General features: G+C 38.4%; 1 protein-coding gene across 6 annotated transcripts in view; it reads left to right on the top strand.

Moving 5' to 3' along the window:
• focad (focadhesin) overlaps window positions 1-24,199 on the top strand; it is a 255,026-nt gene that overhangs the window by 137,821 nt on the left and 93,006 nt on the right. The window lies entirely within an intron of this gene.

Here is a 24,199-nt window from a genome sequence, read left to right as displayed (position 1 = left end):
AGTGACAAATGGTAAACAGTGAACTGTAGCAGATCTGACATCAATCATGGAGAGGGATGCAGAGCAACTAATTCAGGTCAACAAATGGCCCTCAGGGTTGTGCTGAAATTGTTGTTTGTTGGTTTACTAGTGGTCACCTCAGCCTGGTATTTGTGGTGGTTTTGTACTGTGACAAGGGGAGCATTACCTCAAAGCTTGCTTATGATGTAGAAGTTGCATGTATTTGGTAAACTGAGAACCGATAAAACACGAATATCTTAGTGAACTGGGCTTGCAGCTGGTGCACTTTAATTTTGCTTTTCATGAGGGAGCTTAGTGTGAGGGAAAAATAGGGATGAGAATATATGCTGACTCTCAAACATGGATTATAGGAGTGTCAACATTTTTTTTTGTAATTCCCTGTGAGTGTGGGTTAAGAGGTTAGTATAATTTATAATTAACAATTGTAATTGCATGCATAAATTAGTAACTGAAAGTGTATAAAATTGGTTAGGCCATACAGAGAAATATGTGCAATTTTGGTAACTCCATAATTGAAAGCATGTTAAAGGGCATATTGTATATACTCACCAGGATGATGTGAACAACCGGAAACTCATTTTATGAAAAGTTATTTTGACATTTTCTGCTTATATCAGAAGCAATAGCTTTAAATTGTTGAATTATATTCAGCAAATAATTTCAGCGATGATGGGATAACACATAATTTTAAAGGTGTATTTTTTAATGGGAGTTTGTAATAAATGAAGTGCAGATTTTTTTTGACAATCTGACAAGGAGAATTGTTGAGGGTACTAAATTTGATGTACTGTAGTTGATCTTTACATAAAATCCCAAAAGACCAATCTGGAAAGTGAAAACCAGTGGGATCAAAGGTGAAAAGGCAAGTTGGATTCACAATTAGCTTAGTGATGAAGCAGAAGGTAATGGTGGAAGGAATTTTTGCGTCTAGAACACGGCTTCCCAACCTTGTTTATGCCGTGGACCGTACCTTTAACCGTGGGGTTTGTGGACCACAGTTGGGAACCCCTGATCTAGAAGAGTTCTGCATGACTGAAAGACATTTTTTGTGTAGTATACTGTGAAAGACTCCAATTTAGTTATGGGAAATCTGTCACCCAGCACATCACACATTGCCACACTGCTTTAAATACAATAGTGACAATTATGACTATTCTAACATTATAGGGTATCACTCATTTGAATCTCTCAATTTGAATTTTTTCAGGGGCCACTAGTGTTCGTTCCTTTCTTGATAAAATTCCTTGATAAAATTGTTACAAATGGACTTCATTCATATTGATAAAAGAAAATTTTTGCTTTCCTCTTATGAAACATGTACTAGGGTGGTGATCTCTAGTTACATACAGTGATCTTGCAAAGTAATCTGATGATTATGATCAGTGTATTTATAGTGGGAATTAATTTTAATTTTTCCTTATTTATCCTACTGTGCATAGCATACTAAAACAATTAGCTGAAATTGTCCCTTGAGGTATTCTGAAAATAACTGCTAAGCTGTTTGGAAATGATAATCTGTTGCCGTGACTAACCCGAGCAAGGGGAGGTGTTTTATTTAAAGAGATTTTCCGTTCTGTGTTGAGATGTATTTCATCGTGTAGCGTTTAACATACTCCATAGTTGTGTGTGTTTCTTTGGCTTACCTTGTTTTTAGACACAGATGAACAAGTCTGGTAATGTTGCTGTTCCTTCTCAGTGCACACATATTCTGTGGCTTACTTAAATGAAGATTTACAAGTTGGTGTGGCCATAACTTAATTCATAGAAATTTAGTTCAAGTACTTCTGTTCCATTGCACTCAGTCATGATTAAAACCTTTAGTGCTCGTTTGGTGGCACAAAATCGCAAATGCAGTCGTTAGGAACAACTATGGCTCATTCATTTTGGTTTATAATCCAATTTAATACATGCAATTTTCAAAAACAGATGAAGTGCTAAATTTTATTGTTCCTCCTAAAAGGATCTACTCGTCCTTAGTTTTAAAAAAAGCATATCTGACACCACTCCCAATATTATTTATAAAGAATTACAATAATGCTTCATGAATTAAATAGTATGTCTGCATATTGCATTTTCTGTTTGCTGTGCTTCAATAACTCCAACAGTATATTTTCCTTTTATTACACTTTTCTTCTTGCATTTTATGCTGATATGTTGGAAATAAGAAATCAAAACCTTTTACTCATTCACTTAGTCATGTGTCATTTACTTTTCTACATATTCTAAAGGAGTGTCAGAAAATAGGAGCAGGATTAAACGACCTGGCTTCGCAAGCCTGCCCCACCAGTCTGTGTAGTTGTGGCTGATCTGCACTCACTCAACTTATTTACAGTGCCAATTCCCTCATCATTCAAAAACATATCTACCTTCATCTTAAATATTCTAATGAACCAGTCATATAACCTTTGGACTCGAGGAATCCATAGGCACACCACCCTCTGAAAAAGTAATTTCTGTGCACCTCTATTTTAAAGGAGCAGCCCAATATCTTGTAATGATGTCCCGTCACTCAAGATTCTCCCACTAGTGAAAACGTGTCAGCTTCTATTATGTTATACCCTATTAGTATCATGTGTGTCTCAATGAGGACATCTCTCATTTTTGGAGATTCACATTTAAAACTTGTTTCATTCGGTTTCTTTTTTAAAATTATTTCATTATCATGTATTTTATTTACATTTTTATAAATATGATGATTCATCTTTTTGGAATTTGGTTTACACTTATAATTGGACCTTACTGATTCCTAAAATGAACAATTGTGAAGCTGTTTGTGCAATGAAGTTGCTGTCATTTGAACCTCTGATTTAAATATCAATTATTGCAAAGATGTGTCAGTGTTGTCCTTTATTTCAGCGCAGAGTGTCTTGACTTGGAGCCATTATTTGTTAAAAATTGTGACTATGCAGCATTAGAACTAATCTCACTGCTTTCCAATTATAAATTGTTATAGGATTTTGCAGATATACTGCTGTTTTATCTGTAACTATTCTGTTAAAGCTAAAATTATGCGTGTAGTATCCTAAGATACATTTTCCCTTGCACACACATTTTTTGAGAATCTTGGAGTTGATTTGCTTTGATGGCATTATCAGTCAGTCAGTAACTAAGTTGATGTTCAAATATGTTTTATGTTGCTGACATCTGACACAGAAGAAGCTTAATGGAAATCAAGGTTGAAATCAACAGCCCCATGATTGCCCAGTGATGCACCTCTTAAACAACTGCATAGGAGCTCCCTGGATCAGCCTCACACTGAACATAGTGAAGGTGTGAGGATTGATCCAGGAAGGAACTACAAACAATAATACCTTTGGGTTATGTTTTAGCTGATCTATAGTTTCCCTTGTCTTAATTATGCTTTCATTTGTAATGTCCTTTGGTGTGAAGGAGGAGGAATGTATAAGATTGATAGATAAATTGTTTTAACAATTTAACAAACTTGTGCAGGTTAAATTGTTTGCATTCTTTAAACTGAATACAATCTTCACGTCTGGTGTTTGTTGGATAGTTTTTTATTGACTGGGGAAGGGGCAAATTTTGAATGATTAGTTGTAGGACCAAATTTCTGCATTGAAGACCACTTTCAGTACCAACAAACCATTTGTTTGAGCTGGATCTAACAGTGCAGTCATGGGAATTAATGTGATTCTTAACAGCCGCTCAAAGCTCTCACTACTGATGAGGCTACTGCCACTGGACGATAGTCATTAAGGCAGGTTATCGTCACCCTCTTGGGTACCAGGATGATGGTAGCTGCTTTGAATTCTGTGAGGATGGTGCACTGTTCTAAAGAGATGTTGAAGATGTCTGTTTGAACCTCTGTTAACTGGCTCTGTGGACTCAAAAGGGAGGGCAAGAGGAGAGCTGTGTGACAGGACATTCAGTAGTTGAGAGAGCAGACAGGAAATTCTGTGGCCATGACAGAGACTCCCAGATAGTATGTTGTCCCACAGGTGGCAGGGTATGGGGTATTTCAGATCAGGCTCACAGTATTCTGAGGGAAGAATGTGAGTAGCCAGAAGTTGTGGTATGTAGTGGTACTCAGACTTGGGTAGGAAATGGGATGAGGTACTGAGGAGCAAATATCGGGAGCTGGGTAGGAAGCTGAAAAGCAGGTCCTCAAGGGAAGTTATTTTTGGATTGCTCCCTCTCCCACATGGTAGTGAAGGGAAGAATAGGATGATTTGGCAGATGAATGTGTGGCTGGAGAATTGCTGCAGGGGACAAGGTTTCAGATTTGGAGATCATTGGGATATATTTTGGGGAAGGCATGATCTGTACAAAAGGGATAGGTTACACCTGAATTTGAAAGGGTCAATATGGGCAGGTTTGCTAGAGCGGTTGGGGAGAGTTTAAACTAGGTTGACAGAGGGATGGGAAGCATAGAGATAGGTCAGAGTATGGAGCAGTTGGTATAAAGTTAGATACAGCATGTAGAGAGACTGTGAGGAACGATAAGCAGTGGATAGGCATAAATGTAAGTCAGTTGCATGCTTTGAAATTGTCTATTTTAATGTGAGAAGTATCAGAAAGAAGGGTGATAAACTTGGAGCTTGTACCAGTATATGGAACTACAAGGTTGAGGCTGTTATAAGAGCTGCCACAAGGGTAGGAATGGCTGCTGGATGTTCTGGGGTTTGGATGTTTCAAAAGGGACAGAGAAGGAGGTAAAAGGAGGGGGCTCTGGCATTACTAATCAGAGATAGTATCACAGCTGTAGAAGGGGAGGACTTTCTGGAGGGATTGTCTACTCAGTGAGTATGGGTGTAGGTGGAAGTCAGACACAGGAAAGGGGCAATCACACTGTTGGGAGTATTCTATAGACCCTGCAATAGCAACAGAGACACTGAGGAGCAAATCGGGAGGTACATTTTGGAAATGTGTGAAAATAACAAGGTTGTTGTCATCGGTGTCTCCAACTTCCTTAATACTGATTGGCATCTCCTTAGAGCAAAAGGCCTGGATGGGGTGGAATTTGTTAGCTGTGTCCTGGAAGGATTTAGAAACCTAGAAAACATACAGCGCAATACAGGCCCTTCGGCCCTCAATGCTGTGATGAACATGTCCCTACCTTAGAACTACCTAGGCTTTACCTATAGCCCTCTATTTTTCTAAGCTCCATGTACCCATCCAGGAAGTAGGATCAATCAGGAATGAAGGAGGAAAAGTGCTTAGAGTTGGAGGAAATAGGGGAGGTCTTTAATGAATAATTTGCTTCAGTATTTACCAGTGAGAGGAACCTTGAAGAATGTGAGGACACCATAAAACAGGCTGAAAAGGTGGAAATTGTCGACGTTAAGAAAGAGGATGATCTGGAACCTTTGGGGGGGAAAAACATTAGCGGTTTCCAAGGCCAGATGGGTTATACCACTGGTTACTATGGGAAGTGAGAGAAGAGATTGATGATCATTCTGTCCTCACTATAATGCCAGAAGTTTGCAGGGTGGCAAATGTTATTCCTTTGTTCTTGAAAGTTAATGGATAATATTGGAAATTAAAGACCAGTGAGAGTAAAGTCAGTGGTGGGCAAACCATGGGAGTGGATTCTCAGAGAAAAGATTATAAACCATTTGAAGAAGCATAGTCTGATTTGTCAGGGGCAGGTCATGCCTCATGAGCCTGATTGAATTCTTCGAGAAAGTGACAAAACAAATTGATGAAGCTGGTGCAGTGGATGTAGTGTATATGGATTTTGGTAAGGTGTTTGACAAGGTTTCCCACTGTAAGCTCATTCAGAAAGTCAGGAGACGTGTCTTATGAGGATAGGTTGAGCAAGCTACAGTTATTTTTATTTGGAGTGAAGAAGGATGAGAGGTGACTTGATATAGGTGTATAAGGTGATAAGTGGCATAGATAGAGTGAATAGCCAGAGACTTATTTGCGGGGCAGAAATTGCTCATACAGAAGGGCATAATTTTAAGATGATTAGAGAAAAGCATAGTAAGGATTTCAGAGGTAATTATTTTTACACTGAGAGTGATGGGTACATGTAGTGTGGTAATAATAGAGTTAGATACATTAGGTACATTTAAGAGACTCTTAAGATGGGCTTAGGGATAAAAAAAAAAGGGCTATGTGGGAGGGAAGGGTTAGATCGATCTTAGAATAGGTTTAAAGGTTGGCACAACATTGTGGGCCGAAGGGCCTATACTGTGCTGTACTGTTCTATGTTCGAATTGATCTATAAAACAAGGATTCATTATGATAAATGCTTTGTTTCAATACTATTATTTTTCTGCTGAATCATCAATATGGAGAATGAGATTTGAGATTTTGCCATTTGTTTTGACCCTGATCTCTTGAAGTATGATTCTTTCCTCTGGTGCCCCTTCCCTCTTTGAACAATGAATGATGTAGCAAGGTGACCTCTCTCCAGTAGCTCTGGCACACACAAATTGGTCACGGGTTGACGAATTGCATTGTATTTAGGCCTAATTTTTCTAGGCAGTAGCGAAGTTGGGTGAAGGTGATAAGTGGAGAAAGGGAATTTTTGCATTAGGATGAGTAATGTAGGAATTAAGGTCTAGTTAAGATCAGATTAAGCTCCTTTGCCTATGCAATGCATTGTTAGTGTTGTAAATTCTGGCCAAATTTGTGTCATCTAATCTATTGGGATATGTTTTTCCATTGAAGAAGAGTGCACAAAGCCACTTATGGATCATTAGCACAGGCATTGGGCTTCATTGATCCATTTATTTTCCCTGCATGTTGCAGATGGAACACATTTTTATTGGCCTCTACACCTAATCAGTGTGATCCTATTCTTCTACCACTGCTTTCAAATTTGTATACTTTCCTCTTTCCATCCATTTTAGGTCATGATCTTTAACTCACCACTTAATGATGACACATCTTTTCTGCTCTTCCAGTTCAGTCTGTACTTACTGCTAACACACTGTCATTCTCTATTAATGTTGATATATTTTTTCTTTTCTAACCCCCCCCCCTTACCTTTCCCAGCAACATCCCAGATTTTGGTTGTTACCCCTCTACTATTCACCCTTTCCATCGCTCTCCTCCTCAGTCATTGTTGTATATTTCCATTTCACTCCCCTTTTTCTTGTGCCACTCCTACTGAAGAACAGAATGACTTCTGGCGCTTAAGTAATATCGGCAGGAATTCTGTACTGATAAGAATTTTTGTTTGCATTGCTGGGTGATCCGTATCGCTTCGGTTAATAGTTGAATCATGTAAAAATTACATTTAAGGAAGGATAGCCCCGTTTTATAGCCAAAGATTTCTTAAAAGGTTTTTAGTGTGCTGTTAGATACTTATTAGAGTTAGATTAATCCATTTGCCAAGAACAGGTTAAATTTTTGGTGCTTAATTAGTTGCTACATGATTAGTGTGAATAATTTGTTATAGAACTGTAAGATCATTTTTATACTCTTGGCCCTTATTGAGGGCATAGGCATTTCATTTACTGAAAGCAAATTGATGTATCTCTTTTTTAGATTATTGCAATTATATCGCGATTATAAAAGTGACCAAGTCTTTTGTCTTCAGGCCTTATTGCACAAGGTCACTTACTTAGATTTTATAAGCTTAAAAAAAGAATTATAGCAAATACTATCAACTGGATACTTAATCCATAAATATAACATTATCCCTGTTGATTTTTAATCAAATCTAATTTATATGGATAAATCCAATTAAATAATGGATGAGAGAGTATTGTGAAATACTAGTAATGTCAACAGTGATTTTCAGACTAGGATGACATAAGGTTCATGTGGAAATGATTGTTACGAGGGAGATGTTTCCTAAGGCTAATGACAATTTGAGAACGCATAAAGAGTTGGTGAAGTTAGCATACACTTAGTCTAATGCACCTTCAAATTCCTAGCAAACAGAACAGGAATAGGAGCATGATACATCACTTTAGTCGGGGGAGTATAAGATTAACCTTAATCCCTCATCTACAAACCCCATTTCCAGAAAAGTTGGGATATTTTCCAAAATGCAATAAAAACAAAAATCTGTGATATGCTAATTCACGTGAACCTTTATTTAACTGACAAAAGTACGAAGAAAAGATTTTCAATAGTTTTATTGACCAACTTAATTGTATTTTGTCAACATACACAAATTTAGACTTTGATGGCTGCAACACACTCAACAAAAGTTGGGACAGAGGCATGTTTACCATTGTGTTACATCACCTTTCCTTTTAATAACACTTTTTAATCGTTTTGGAACTGAGGATACTAATTGTAGTAGATTTGCAATTGGAAATTTTGTCCATTCTTGCTTGATATAAGACTTCAGCTGCTCAACAGTCCGTGGTCTCCGTTGCCTGAATCTCCTCTTCATGATGAGCCATACATTTTCAATAGGAGATAGATCTGGACCGGCAGCAGGCCAGTCAAGCACACGCACTCTGTGTCTACAAAGCCACGCTGTTGTAGCCCGTGCAGAATGTGGTCTGGCATTGTCCTGCTGAAATAAGCTTTGGCGTCTTGGGAAGAGACGTCGCCTTGTTGGCAACATATGTCTCTCTTTTTCTTTCTTTCTTTTTTTTTAAAATCTTTTTATTGAGTAAGTATACAAAAAAGGTAAGCCATATAAACATTAATACAATGTTAAAGTATAATAAAATTCCAAAAGATAACAATACCAAAAAGAAAATACTACAAACAATGTAATTTAAGCATAAGAAACCAAGATAACATAATAGTATACTAGATTTTATATATATCAATGGAAAAAAAGAAAAAAAAAACCCCAAAAAAAAACCCACCGTGCAGCTAACTAAAAGCAAAGCAAAGCAATGGGCTAACTTGAAACCAAACAGAGTTAAACTTAAAATCACGTCCTCAATCCCGACCTCCATTAAAACAGTGAAAAAAAAAACAAGAAGGGTAAATATTACATTAAATGAAAATATCGAATAAAAGGTCCCCAAATCTGTTCAAATTTAAATGAAGAATCATAAAGGTTACTTCTAATTTTCTCCAAATTCAAACATAAAATCGTCTGAGAAAACCAAAAAAAAGGTAGTTGGAGCATTAAGCTCTTTCCAATGTTGTAAAATACATCTTTTCGCCATTAAAGTAAGAAATGCAATCATTCTACGGGCTGAAGGGGAAAGATTACTAGAAATTTTAGGTAGTCCAAAGATAGCAGTAATAGGGTGAGGAGAGATATCTATATTTAATACCTTAGAAATAATATTGAAAATATCTCTCCAAAAAGTTTCCAAAGTAGGGCAAGACCAAAACATATGAGTTAAAGAGGCTATCTGCCCCGAACATCTATCACAGAAAGGATTAATATGCGAGTAAAAACGCGCTAACTTATCTTTGGACATATGTGCTCTATGAACCACTTTAAATTGAATTAGGGAATGTTTAGCACAAATAGAGGAAGTATTAACTAATTGTAAAATCTGCCCCCAATCATCCACAGAAATGGTAAGCCCCAATTCCTGTTCCCAATCTACCCTAATCTTATCAAATGGAGCTTTCCTAAGTTTCATAATAATATTATAAATCATAGCCGATGCACCTTTCTGACATGGATTAAGGTTAATTATCGAATCTAAAATATATATAGGAGGAAGCATAGGAAAGGAAGAAAGTATAGTACTTAGGAAATTTCTAACTTGTAAATATCTAAAAAATGTATTCTTGATAAGTTATATTTATTAGATAATTGTTCAAAAGACATAAGGGAACCATCTAAAAATAAATCCAAAAACCGTAAAATACCCTTAGTCTTCCAAGTTTGAAAAGCGCGATCCGTAAAAGAGGGAGGAAAAAATATGTTACCTAAAATAGGAATCGCTAACCCGAATTGATTAAGATCAAAAAATTTTCTGAATTGAAACCAAATACGCAAAGCATATTTAACGATCGGGTTAGAGACCTGCTTAAGGCGTTTCGAATCAAAAGGAAGAGAGGAACCTAAAATAGAACCAAGTGTATAACCCTGAACAGATTGTAATTCCAATGCTACCCATTTAGGAATAGATAGTATGTCCCGGTCAAGTAACCAAAATTTCATATGTCGAATATTAATAGCCCAATAATAAAATCTAAAGTTAGGTAATGCTAAACCTCCATCTCTCTTAGCTTTCTGTAAATGTATTTTACCCAGTCTCGGATTCTTATTCTGCCAAATAAATGAAGAAATTTTAGAGTCAACTTTATCAAAAAAAGATTTAGGAACGAAAATTGGTAATGCCTGAAACACATATAAAAATTTTGGCAAAAAAAACATCTTAACTGCATTAATACGACCAATCAAAGTTAAATATAAGGGAAACCATTTAGATGAAAGTTGAGTAATATGGTCTATTAATGGTAAAAAGTTAGTCTTAAATAAATCTTTATGTTTACAAGTAATTTTAATCCCAAGATGTGAAAAGTAATTATTAATCAATTTAAATGGAAATTTATAATATAAGGGAAGATGTTTATTAATCGGAAAAAGTTCACTCTTACTAAGATTTAATTTATAACCTGAGAAAAGACCAAATTGTGCTAATAACTCTAAAACAGCAGGAATAGATCTCTCAGGATTAGAAATATATAAAAGTAAATCATCAGCATAGAGTGATAATTTACGGGACTTTAATCCCCGAGTTATCCCAGTAATATTTGAAGATTCTCGAATAGCAATTGCAAGAGGTTCTAATGCAATATCAAATAATAGGGGACTAAGAGGACAGCCTTGTCGAGTACCACGAAAGAGAGGAAAAAAAGGTGAGTTTAAAGAGTTAGTATGAACCGAGGCTACAGGGGAGTGATATAACAGTTTAATCCAGGATATAAATTTCAAGCTAAAATTAAACATTTCAAGCACCTTAAATAAATAAGGCCATTCTACTCTATCAAAAGCTTTCTCGGCATCTAAAGAAATAACACACTCAGGAACATTTTGTGAGGGAGTATAAACGATATTTAACAATGTACGAATATTATAAAAAGAGTAACGACCTTTAATAAAACCCGTTTGGTCTTCCGAAATAATAGAATGAAGTACTTTTTCTAGTCTATTTGCTAATAACTTAGAAAAAACTTTAGAATCAACATTTAATAAAGATATTGGTCTATAAGATGCACATTGAGCAGGGTCTTTATCCTTCTTTAGTATTAAAGAAATTGATGCTCTATTAAAAGATTCCGGAAGTTTACCAAGTTTCAAAGAAGCCTCAAAAACCTTATAGAGCCAAGGAATCAATAAAGAAGCAAAACATTTATAAAATTCAACGGTAAACCCATCAGGGCTAGGAGCTTTCCCCAGATTCATAGAAAAAATAACATTCTTAATCTCATCCATTGTAATGGAAGTATCTAATAAAGAAGACATATCCTGTGAAATCTGAGGGAAGTCTAACTTATCTAAAAAAATCATTCATATATTTAGAATCTCGAGGGGACTCTGATTGATATAAAGAAGAATAAAAATCACAAAAGGTTTGATTAATCCCCACATGATCCAATATCAATCGATCATTTTGGTTATAAATCTGATTGATTTGAGATTTAACATAATTAGATTTCAATTGATTAGCCAGCAGCTTGCCAATTTTATCACTGTGAACATAAAAATCACTTCTTGTTTTCTTTAATTGGTTTACAATCGAGGACGAGAGTAGTAAACTGTGTTCCATTTGAAGTTCAGTTCTTTGTTTGTATAGCTCCTCAGAAGGAGCCATAACATATTTCTTATCAATTTCTTTAATCTTGTCCACAATTGCCATCTCCTCCTGCTTCTGTTTCTTCCTCAAAGCAACGGAATACGAAATAATCTGACCCCGAATATAGGCTTTAAAAGTGTCCCAAAGAGTGTTAACCGAAATATCTTCTGTATGGTTAATTGTAAAAAAAAAGCTCAATCTGTTCATTCATAAAATTAACAAAGTCCGAGTCCTGAAGCAACAGCGAATTAAAACGCCATTGTCTATTGTTTGGTATATTGGCCATAATTTTAATAGAAAGCTTAAGTGGAGCATGATCCGAAATGGTTATAGAATCATAATCACATTTAATCACTGAAGGAATGAGACGAGAATCAATGAAAAAATAATCAATTCTTGAATAGGAATGATGAACATGTGAAAAGAAGGAAAAATCTTTTTCCTGAGGATGCAGAAAACGCCAAATGTCCGTCGACCCAGAATCAGAAAGGAAAAAATTAATCAAATTTGCAGATTTATTAGGTAAAGTCCGTAAAGGAGCCGAACGGTCCAAAGCTGGAGATAAACAGGTATTAAGATCTCCGCCCCAAATCAATGAAAACTCGTTCAAATTCGGAAACTGATCAAACAATGATTTATAAAATTCCGGACAATCCATATTAGGAGCATAAACATTAACCAAAACTACTTTTTTATTAAATAGTAAACCACTAACCAATAAAAATCTACCATTCGGATCAGAGATAATATCCTGTTGTATAAAAGTAACTGAGGAATCTATAAAAATAGAGACGCCTCGAATCTTAGCATTGGAGTTCGAATGAAATTGTTGACCCTTCCAGAATTTGAAAAAACGTAGTCTGTCCCCCCTCCGTACATGGGTCTCTTGTAAAAATAAAATTTGTGCTTTAAGTCTCCGGAACACTTTAAAAACTTTTTTTCTTTTAATAGGATGATTAAGACCATTAGTATTCCAGGAGACAAAATTAATAATAGACTCCATAAATCCTAAAGTCAACCCACAACAAGGAGGATTGACAATAGGCGCGACCCACAAACCCGGAGAGGAAACAGAACATACAAAAGATACCGGGGAAAAGGACGCAACCAGTACTTCAATAATGTATATAGCCCAAAGAAAAACAAACCAAAACGTGAAGCCCCTCCCACCACCCCCCACCCCAAGACCCCAAGGCAAAATCTAAAGCAGACCCGCCAGAAAGAAGCAAGCGCTAAAACTACCCCCATGACTTCCGGTATACGCTCCCTAAAAAAAAAGGTATAAATATGAAAAGGATCAGCTAATTGTAAAACAGTAAAAAAATAAGTAAAAAAAAGTTAGCTCAATTAGAATACACACAGAACAGAACAAAAGCCGGAAAATATATATTAAAAAAAAACCACAATAAACCTCAAACTCATGAATAGACACAGCAACAAAAAAAATAGGATTATTAACATAAAGTGATTATAAAAAGCAAAACAGAATAAAATTTTTTAAAAAACTACAAAATTTAAGGCCGCACAGGAAATACGTAAGATGACAAAAGGGAAGTAACCACCCAGAATCCCCTGGGAAAAGAAAGAAATGACGCAGTTAAAAAGAAAGTTTAGCAGCCATATTAAGAAATCAAAAGTAAACTTTTCTGCCCAAATAGGGCACAGAAAAGTTAAAACCAACCAATTCACAGCCTCCGATCAACGGAGATAATTAAAAAAAAGGCAATTAAGATGTTGAAGATGAAAGTTGATCCAGATAACTCTGGGCATCCGATGGAGAATCAAAAAACGAAGGGCTCCATCTAACATGCGAATCCTTAGACGTGCAGGGTACAGCAGCGCTGGTCTTAAATCCATCTTATAGAATTCCGACATCACGGATCTGTAACGGACCCGTTGGTCCCAGATTGGTTTACTGAAATCTTCCACGAATCGGAACTTAAGATCAGAAAAATCAATGAAACCTTTAGATCGAGCGAATCGAAACAGTCTCTCCTTGTCTTGAAAGTAATGAAAACGTAAGATAACATACCTAGGTCTATCTGACCTAGACGAGTATGATGGGATTCTGTGAACACGATCCAGTAGCGGTGGTTGGTCAGGAAATACAGTAGGGAATGCATCTTTTAAAAGTTGAGAGAAATATTTCATGGGGTTATTAGCTTCAACAGCTTCCCTCACGCCAATCATTCGTAAATTCTGCCGTCGCATTCTAGATTCCAAGTCAGAGTTTTTAAAAGTCAAAAAGTCAAGTTTCTTCTTCATTACATTAATTGTTTCTTCGATTTTCCCCATCTTAAGCTCACTTTGTTGCGCGAATTTTTGAAGATCAGATATAGCCGACTGATGTTCCGCAATACATGTTTGCATCTTATCAATTAAATCGGCAATTTTCTGGAAATTAGTTGAGATTTCCGTATGAATCAGGTCTTTAACAAAGCCTGCAATTTCCGTACGAATCATCTCCCTAACAGAGGTTGAAATTTCCCTCTGAATTAACTCCGATATCGCTTTCAAAGTCACCGGTGATTCAGTCGGGGGGAGATCCGTAGCTTTCGGTTTAACCGGAGGTTTACCATCCTTGCCGTTTTTCCCGTTCTTAGACATAGCAGATCTAAGTATCATCCAATTGTCAGAGAATTCAGTTTAATTCAAAGTATTGTAAAAATTGATGCCTTAATGGTTAATTAAAGTATAGCTGACCATAGAGAAAAAAAAACTCAGAGGTAATGGAGCGAGTCAAGAACGCGACTTCACTCCATGAGCGCTACCGGAAGTCCTCATATGTCTCTCTAAAATCCTAATATACGCCTCAGAGTCAATGGTACCTTCACATACATGTAACTCACCCATGCCGTGGGCACTGATGCACCCCCATACCATCACAGATACTGGCTTTTGCACCTTTCGCTGATAACAATCTGGATGGTCATTTTCATCTTTGGCACGGAGAACTCGACGCTCATTTTTTCCGAAAACTAGCTGAAATGTGGACTCATCTGACATAGCACACGGTTCCACAGTCTTCTGGTCCATCTGAGATGAGCTCGGGCCCAGAGGACTCGCCGGCGTTTCTGCATAGAGTTGATGTATGGCTTCCTTCTTGCGTAATACAGTTTCAAGTTGCATTTCTGGATGCAGCGACGGACTGTGTTGAGTGACAATGGTTTTCCGAAGTACTCCCGAGCCCAGGTGGCTATAATTGTCACAGTAGCATGACGGTTTCTTAGGCAGTGCCGCCTGAGGGCTCGAAGATCACGCGCATTCAACAGTGGTTTCCGACCTTGCCCTTTACGCACTGAGATTTCTCTGAATCTTTTCACAATATTATGTACAGTAGATGTTGAAAGACCTAAGTTCTCTGCAATCTTGCGTTGAGAAATGTTCTTTTTGAACTGATACTTGGATATTCTGTGCACTTTTCAATCTTATTTTAACTCTGTCCCAACTTTTGTTGCATGTGTTGCAGCCATCAAATTCTAAATTTATATATGTTTACAAAATACAATTAAGTTGGTCAGTAAAACTATTGAAAATCTTTTCTTTGTACTTTTGTCAGTTAAATAACGGTTCACGTGAATTAACATATGACAGATTTTTGTTTTTATTGCATTTTAGTCATAGTCATACTTTATTGATCCCGGGGGAAATTGGTTTTCGTTACAGTTGCACCATAAATAATAAATAGTAATAGAACCATAAATAGTTATATTGTAATATGTAAATTATGCCAGTAAATTATGAAATCCAGGACCAGTCTATTGGCTCAGGGTGTCTGACCCTCCAAGGGAGGAGTTGTAAAGTTTGATGGCCACAGGCAGGAATGACTTCCTGTGATGCTCTGTGCTGCATCTCGGTGGAATGAGTCTCTTGGATATATTTTGGAAAATATCCCAACTTTTCTGGAAATGGGGTTTGTAGATCATGGCTGTTAGATTGTATTTTAAATTCATTTTAAGCATCTTGAGTTTCCCTGACAAGATCAGGATTTATTGCTTATTCTAATTGCCCTTGCCAGCTGAATGGTTTGCTATGCCACTAAGAAGTCAAAGGGATTTGGGCTATTGCAAGAACATCCACCACTAAGTCAGATGGTTTTTTATGATGTGTTGGATCCAACTGCTTAATTGATATTTTCTTTGCAGTTTAACAAATAATTATCTACTTCTATTTTAAGTAGTTTTTATATGCAAATAGTGTTTAGCATGTTTCCTGATGGACACAGTGTGTATCTGCGGTTGTTCAGTGTCCCCCCCACCCAGTGGTTACATTTGTATGATTCTAGAAGCTTCTTTTGGTGCTACATTATTTGGTTAAGAACTTTCTGACTGGCTGACTCTTGATGTGCAAATTTGAATGGAATTTTTCTCATCTGCAGTATGTAGTACAGGTGTTCCCCCTGCTTTACGAACGTTCGCTTTACGCCACTTCGCTTTTACAAAAGACCTACATTAGTACCCGTTTTCACTAACTGAACGAGGATTTTTGCTTTTACGAAAAGTGAAAATAGCGTTCAGCATTTGTTTTGCAGCAAGCCGTTATAGAGGCAGTACGCACCCCGAGTAGTGCCACCAAGCTCCTTCCCCAGGAACTTACTTCCCTGTGAAGTAGGGTCCGAGAAATGGCGGCAGGGCCCACTTTAAATTTGTGTTTACCCCGAGAAAGACTACCATGACTGTGAAGCCTTGCGTGGGCAGGTGTGTGCACATGCATGTATGTGCGCATGCCTGTATTTGCATCTGTGCACGTACCGATTTTTTTTTTCTACAAATCTGTTTTTGGCTAAAACTTGCCAATTCTGGTAAGTGAAACTACACTGTACATACATTATTTCTACTTTATATAGGCTGTGTATTTATCATATCATTCCTGCTTTTACTATATGTTAGTGTTATTTTAGGTTTTATGTGCTATTTGGTATGATTTGGTAGGTTATTTTTTGGGTCTGGGAACACTCAAAAATTTTTCCCACATAAATTAATGGTAATTGCTTCTTCGCTTTACGCCATTTCGGCTTACGAAAGGTTTCATAGGAACGCCCTACTTTCGGATAGTGGGGGAAACCTGTATAAAAGAGCTGACCATGAGGCCAGTGCCATCATTTTTTTTTCTTTGTCGCTCTCTCTTCTGCTGCTGGCCTCAGCTCCTGTTACCTCCCATTAGATTTTCTATGTTGTGTTAACAGTTAAAAAGATTGTGAAGCAACAAGTTTTTTGCCTCTTTCCTGGTTTCAGAGAGAATCTTGGATCAAAAACATCAGGATCCAGCAATTGGCCGTAGTTGGTGAACATGATTGTGAAGTTTTAAGGACTTGGAACATTGCAGACAGAGTGGAAGAAATTTTTAATGTGCAACAAGGGATAAGAACTTCCTCTGTTCCATTTCATCTGAGAGAAAACTTAGTTTTGGCTTCAGTATATTATTAGATCGAAATTAGGAGTGAGAAAACTACTATGTTGCTATTAATAAAAACATTTGTAAAAATATAATTTGCAGAAAAATCCATTTCAGTTGCATATCAATCCATTTGGTACCTATTAAAAATATCTGTTGTGTAATCCATTAATATTTCAGTGGCAGGGCAACCCATTGGTTGTGGAGCAGTCTGTTAGTTGCAGGATGACCCAATGGTTGCAACTTCGTAGACAAAGTAATAAAATGTGCATACAAATTAAGCAATGACCAAAATCATGAAACTTACTAAGAGCTCTTACCTGAATAAAGCATCTCAGTTTGATAAAATTAATAGATGAAGTCCAGACAAAATATACCAACCATGTTGATTAAAATCCAGAAAATGCCTGAAGGATAGGGAAAACCTGGAAGGGCTACTGGAGATTAAACTGACCACATGGTCAGTTTGATCGAATGTGCAAGCAAATGAAAAGGTTAATGAAATGAGTAAAGACTTATATTAATTGATTGTGAAAGAAATGTGAAACTTGCAATAAACTACAAAAGCAGCATGATTGAGAATAAAAAGTTTAATCAAATCTCTGCATTAACCAAATAAGTGAAAAAGCAACATTATAATTGTAAATCAATCGAAGTGCTTTGTACGGAGCTCAGATGCAAACTGAAACTATATGGGGAAACTGAGCTTGGACTTCAACTGGGCAGTCCTGTTACTGACACTTCTAGTGATATCTTTAGCGAAGCTTCCAGTAACACTGCCAGTGACCCTACTTCTGAACTCAGCTCTGCTGAACATTGCCTAGGTTGAACAAGCCCCGGAGACAGGGAACCATCGAAATTCTGAGGAATTACAGCCTCCATTGGACAGTCCTCTGAGAAAGCTACACCATCTGAACTCCAGGAACTTGCAGGATGGACATGACATGGACTTTACAGTGGCCCCTGGTGACTCACGTAAGGATGTCAGTGATGAAACAATAAGCTATGTCACAGCTTGCTCCAAATAGACCAAAACAGTGACGACGCATAGGACTGAAGATGAAACCATTGCTAATTAATATATTGACAAGCTGCCCCATTTAGTGACAGGCCCATGAACTATTTTCAAAGTCTTGAAACGATCACACAAGTGGTTTACAGTTATTCATCTGGCCAGTGGATTCTGTTCAATATCACTGCCGCCTGAATGTCAACTGTGGTTGGCTTTCAGTTGATGGTCAATAATACCAGTGAATGAGGCAGCATAAAGGCTTCATAACAATCCCACTGTCTATAAAATGGCATTGAGACGACATCTAAGGGATTTACCAGTGATTGATTCAACTATTGTACAATATGTGGATGATGTCCTGATTGCATCCGAAGCTGCAGACCAGCATGAACATGATGTGCTTAATTTGCTCGATTATCTATCTTGTGTAACTCTTGCTTCGGCTAGTGGCTTAATGTAGGGGGTGATAGCCCCCAGCCTGGCTAAACTTAAGAAATTTCGTTTTGGGTGGATGCTGCATGATGTGTCCCCTGTTACAAATCAGTACCCTGAAATAACAAACAGTATGCTATATGCAATTAAATGATTAAGCTTTATAATTCTTTCTTTGACTCTATGGTTAGTAGAGAAACAAAAGAAAAAAAAGTCCCAATCTTATTAACCAGTCTGTTGGGCAAAGTTAGAGCTCACTGCTAAGTCAATCGTTCACCATTAACCTCCTCTGATCGTCGCTGCCATTCGGACCCTTGCTCCGAGTCCACCCCATCCAGTGGTCTACCAAATCTCTCCATTCGCATCTTCTCTCCTCATCTCTCCTCATCTCTCCCCGGCAAAAGCCCGTGAAAAATCTACTTCCAGATTCACAAGACAGAGCAACAAAATCCTGATTGGCTAACATGCACACCAAAGTCTTGTTATCTCCAGCCATAACACAAACATTGCTGCTACTGAGAAACAGTTACCTCAGCAGTGAACATTACAGAGAAACCATTACAGTGCGTTACACTTGCAAGGGTCACAAAGCAGATCTAGAAAAGGCACAATTGCAACAAGTAGTAATTTACTTGGGACAGACAACTTCCAAAGGTAAGTTGAAAAAATCGCTGAGGATCGTGCAAAAGCCGTTAAGTCAGCAAAGCCTTTTTACAATAGTTCACAAACTCCAGTCTTTTCTGAATTTGTGCAACTTTATATGCTGAAGTCAACAATCTGTTGAAGGACAGCAAAGTGCTCAGATGACTCCTGGACTTATTTCATAATTTACTAGCATAATTTACATATTACTATTTAACTATTTATGGTTCTATTACTATTTATTATTTACGGAGCAACTGTAACGAAAACCAATTTCCCCCGGGATTAATGAAGTATGACTATGACTCTGTAACTCTTCATGAAGAACAACTGAAAGCTTTTCTAACTTTAAAGATGGTGTTGTATACTGCACCTGCTTTAGGAATCCCGGATACAGGTAAACAAATTACTCTGTATGTCAACGAGAAACATGGGTACATGTGAGCTCCCTTAATGACAATCGCCCAGTTGCACTCAAATCTGCAGTGATGAAATGCTTTGAGAGGTTGGTCATGACTAGACTGAACTCCTGCCTCAACAAGGACCTGGACTCATTGCAATTTTCCTATCGTCACAATAGGTCAATGGCAGATGCAATCTCAATGACTCTTCACACGGCTTTAGACCACTGAGACAACACAAACACCTATGTCAGGATGTCATAGCTCAGCAATTAATACCATGATTCCCACATTCCTGATTGAGAAGTTGCAGAACTTGGGCCTCTGTACCTCCCTCTGCAATTGGATCCTCGACTTCCTTAACCAGAAGACCACAATCTGTGCGGATTGGCGATAACATCTCCTCCTCGTTGACTATCAACACGGGTGCACCTCGGGTGTGTGGTTAAGCATTGCTCAAACACCATCTATAAATTTGCTGATGATACAACCATTGATGGTAGAATATCAGGAGGTGACGAGAGGGCATACAGGAGCGCAATATGCCAACTAGTGCAGTGGTGTTGCAGCAACAACCTGGCACTCAACGTCAGTAAGACAAAAGAGCTGATTGTGGACCAGGAAGGGTAAGACAAAGGAACACATACCAATCCTCATTGAGGGGTTAGAAATGGAGAGAGTGAACAGTTTCAGTTTTCTAGGTGTCAAGATCTCTGAGGATCTAACCTAGTCCCAACATATCGATGCAGTTATAACGAAGGCAAGATGGCTATACTTCATTAGGAGTTTGAAGAAATTTGGTATGTCAACAAATACACTCAAAAACTTATATAGATGTACTGTGGAGAGCATTCTGACAGGCTGCATCACTGTCTGGTATGGCAGGGGGTGCTACTGCACAGTACTGAAAGAAGCTGCAGAGGGTTGTAAATCTAATCGGCTTCATCTTGGGTGCAAGCCTACAAAGTACCCAGGACATTTTCAAGGAGTGGTGTCTCAGAAAGGCAGCGTCCATTACTAAGGACCCCCAGCACTCAGGGCATGCCTTTTTCTCACTGTTACCATCAGGAAGGAGGTACAGAAGTCTGGAGGCACACACTCAGCCATTCAGGAACAGCTTCTTCCCCTCTGTCATCCGATTCCTAAATGGACATTGAACCCTTGGACAATACCTCACTTTTTTAATACAGGTGTCCCCTGCTTTTCGAACGTTCGCTTTACAAAACCTCACTGTTACGAAAGACCTACATTAGTACCCTGTTTTCGCTTTCAGAAGGTGTTTTCACTGTTACGAAAAAAACAGCTCTCCCCCGGATTCGGAACTGCATTCTAGCTGGCATCACTTAAACACGTGCCTGTGAGGAGCTGTTTGCAAGATGAGTTCTAAGGTATCGGAAAAGCCTGAAAGAGCTTGTAAGGGTGTTACACCTAGCGTAAAACTAGACATAATTAAGCGTTTTGATCGTGGTGAACGAAGTAAGGACAAAGTGAGTTTGACTTGTGGAAGCTGACGAAGATGATGTTGAAGAGGTTTTGGCATCCTATGACCAAGAACTGGTAGATGAAGAGCTGATGCAATTGGAAGAAGAAAGGATAACAATCGAAACCGAATTCATTAGCGAAATGAACGTGAAGCAACTGCCCAAGATTTTTGCTGCAATGATAAAGTACAACTTTAATTTTGAAAGGGTATGTAGGTTTAGGGGATATTTGCAGGATGGTTTGTGTGCTTACAAAGAACTGTATGATAGAAAAATGCGTGAGGCTCAGCAGTCAAACAAGCCTTCCACATCAGCCACAGCAGACGACGAACCTCGACGTTCAATATCGAGGCGGGCAGTCATAGGAGAAGATGAGCCGCCTGCTCTAATGGAAACAGACGACACGATGACACCCCAGTGTCCCACCACCCCAACACCCAGCTGCGGACAGATACCGATTCGCGAAGAATGCAGCGGTAGCCGGGAGGCACCCAGCACATCTTTAAGAAAAAAGCCGAAATAAACAAGCTAATTAATTAGGTGCCGCCTGACACGTAATTGTTGGCCCAGATCAGAGACGATGCAGTCGGAAATCAGCACTGATCTGGGCCGACAATTACGTGCCGGGCGGCACCTAGTTAATTAGCATGTTTATTACGGCTTTTTTCTTAAAGATGTGCTGGATGCGTCCCGGCTACCGCTGTATCCCTGCATGCTTCGCGGCAATGTATCGCTCGGCGACCTGGAAGGTGGGGGCCACTGCACCACCCCAACTGTGACGACTCAGCCTAACACACCTCCATCAGTGTGCTCGGCACTGAACCAGTTCCGGTAAGTGATACTACACTGTACATACATTATTTCTACTTTATATCAGCTGTATATTTTTACGTGTTATTTGGTATGATTTGGCAGCTTCATAGCTTAAAGGTTACTGGAGAACGCTTGCTCCGTGTTTTTGCCAACAGCGCTTGCATGAGATTTTCTGCCGACGGCACTTGTGTGAGATTTTCGCTACGGAGAACGGTGCGGTAATGATTGTGGAAAAGTATTTCTACTTTATATAGGCTGTGTATTTATCATATCATTCCTGCTTTTACTATATGTTACTGTTATTTTAGGTTTAATGTGTCATTAGGCATGATTTGGTAGATTATTTTTGGGTCTGCGAACGCTCACAAAATTTTTCCATATAAATAAATGGTAATTGCTTCTTCACTTTACGATATTTCGGCTTACGAACCGTTTCATAGGAACGCTCTACCTTCGGATGGCGGGGGAACCTGTTTCTATTATTCCTGTTTTTTGCACAATTTTTAATCTATCCAATATACATATACTGTAATTGATTTACTTATTTATTACTATTTTAGGTTTTTTTCCTTCAATATTATGTATTACATTGAACTGCTGCTGCGAAGTTAACAAATTTCACGTCACATGCTGGTGATAATAAACCTGATTCTGCTGACAGTTCAAGAAGATGTAGACATACAGTGTCCTGTTGTTTATTACTCTGCTGAGTTGGGTAATGTAGCATTAGTATGGGGTATATGTTTGCAATGCAGGGAACCTATCTGCTTGATCAAGTTCAAAATGTTCAACATCGACACTCAGTACACACTTTGTTGACTAAGAATAGGGCCTGTCAGGTAACAGCTGCTCGATGGTCCAAGTGGTCTACTGTACGTCATGCACCTAATATCATCATTCAGTGAGTGGGTCCAGTGAATCCAGTTATATTGTTACCAATGGACATGGAAAACTATGATGACTATGACTGTGCAAGAACAATAGCATGACTTGAAGAGCAAGCTATTACAAAGAAGTGCCTTCATAGAACCCATATCTGATGCTGTACGCTGATGGCTTGTCAATGATTAAGGGAGGAACTTGTTTGGCTGGATGGGCCATCATTTCTGGAACTGGCGTGCCGGCATCAGGAAGCATAGCTCCTGGTATCTCTGAAATAGGCAGAACCTAAAGCTCTGATTGAAGACTGTAACTTGGCAGAAGGAAGATCAGCTAACATCTACATTGATTCTCGATATGCTTTTGAAGTTGTTTATGATTTTGGAAACTTGTAGAGACAAAGAGGATTTCTTATGTCTGTAGGAACCCCAATCAAGAATGGCCAACTAGTACAAGAACTTATGGATGTCATATAACTGCCATCAGAAGTTGCTATATTTAAATGGAAAGCTGTGAAAATGCATTCAAGGATAGAAGGCGGGAGGAGAAGATGGCAGTGCGCTGCGCGTGTGAAGCTCTCCGGTGAAAAATGACGTCGTATCTGTTAAATAGGGGCCATGGACAATTCTGATTTGATGGAGAATGGACATGAAAGCACAGAGGAACATCTGGTGAAATTTCTGAAATGCCCATTCGCTGCTGTCATTACTGTGTGGTCGGGAATCTTTCGGAGGGTAGGCCTCAAAATCCCCGGCCTTGCCTGCTTTTGGCGACTGAAAAGGAGGTCGAATCGTTCGGCAGAGATGCTGCTCAGTACTCTGTGTTCGGAGAGCTGATCAGCGCTCAAAGTTTTCGGATGACTCAGAGTCGGATTGTGGTCGACATGGCAGGGAGAGTTTTTCTTCCTTCCTTCTCCCATCTGCGTGAGATGTGGGACATTTGAGAAACTTTGAACTTTACTGTGCTCACGGACTTCCGTCATCAAGTTATGGTATTGTTACACTGTTTGTAACTATTTGTATAATTATGTGGTTTTGTCAGTTTTTTCAGTCTTGGTTTGTCCTGTGTTTTTGTGATATCGCACCGGAGGAAATAATGTATCATTTCTCAATGCATACATTACTAAATGACAATAAAAGGGGACTGCGTGTCTTCATAATCTAAAAAAATTGCAAAGAGAGCAGCATGGGAAGGAGCAAAAGTAGTAAAATAAGTACTGAGAACATCTGTAGTGAACCCGACAACTGGAATTTTGGAAACAAAGTTGAACTCTGTATCACAGATGAACATACAATATACTCGAGAGATGCAAGCTCAATGCACTAGCCATACAAAGTGGTTCTGGATGGAGAATAGTGGGATTTCAAACAGTGATGGAGTATGGAGATACGACTCTAGTCATAGATTAGTAGCTCCAACTATATTGCTTCCTTAACTGGCACTGCAGATACACTCCTTAGGAAACATTGAAACGCA

This window comes from Mobula hypostoma, chromosome 16 (genome assembly GCF_963921235.1).
Source record: "Mobula hypostoma chromosome 16, sMobHyp1.1, whole genome shotgun sequence".
Lineage (NCBI taxonomy): Eukaryota > Metazoa > Chordata > Chondrichthyes > Myliobatiformes > Myliobatidae > Mobula > Mobula hypostoma.
This window is presented reverse-complemented; position numbering and strand designations above follow the sequence as displayed.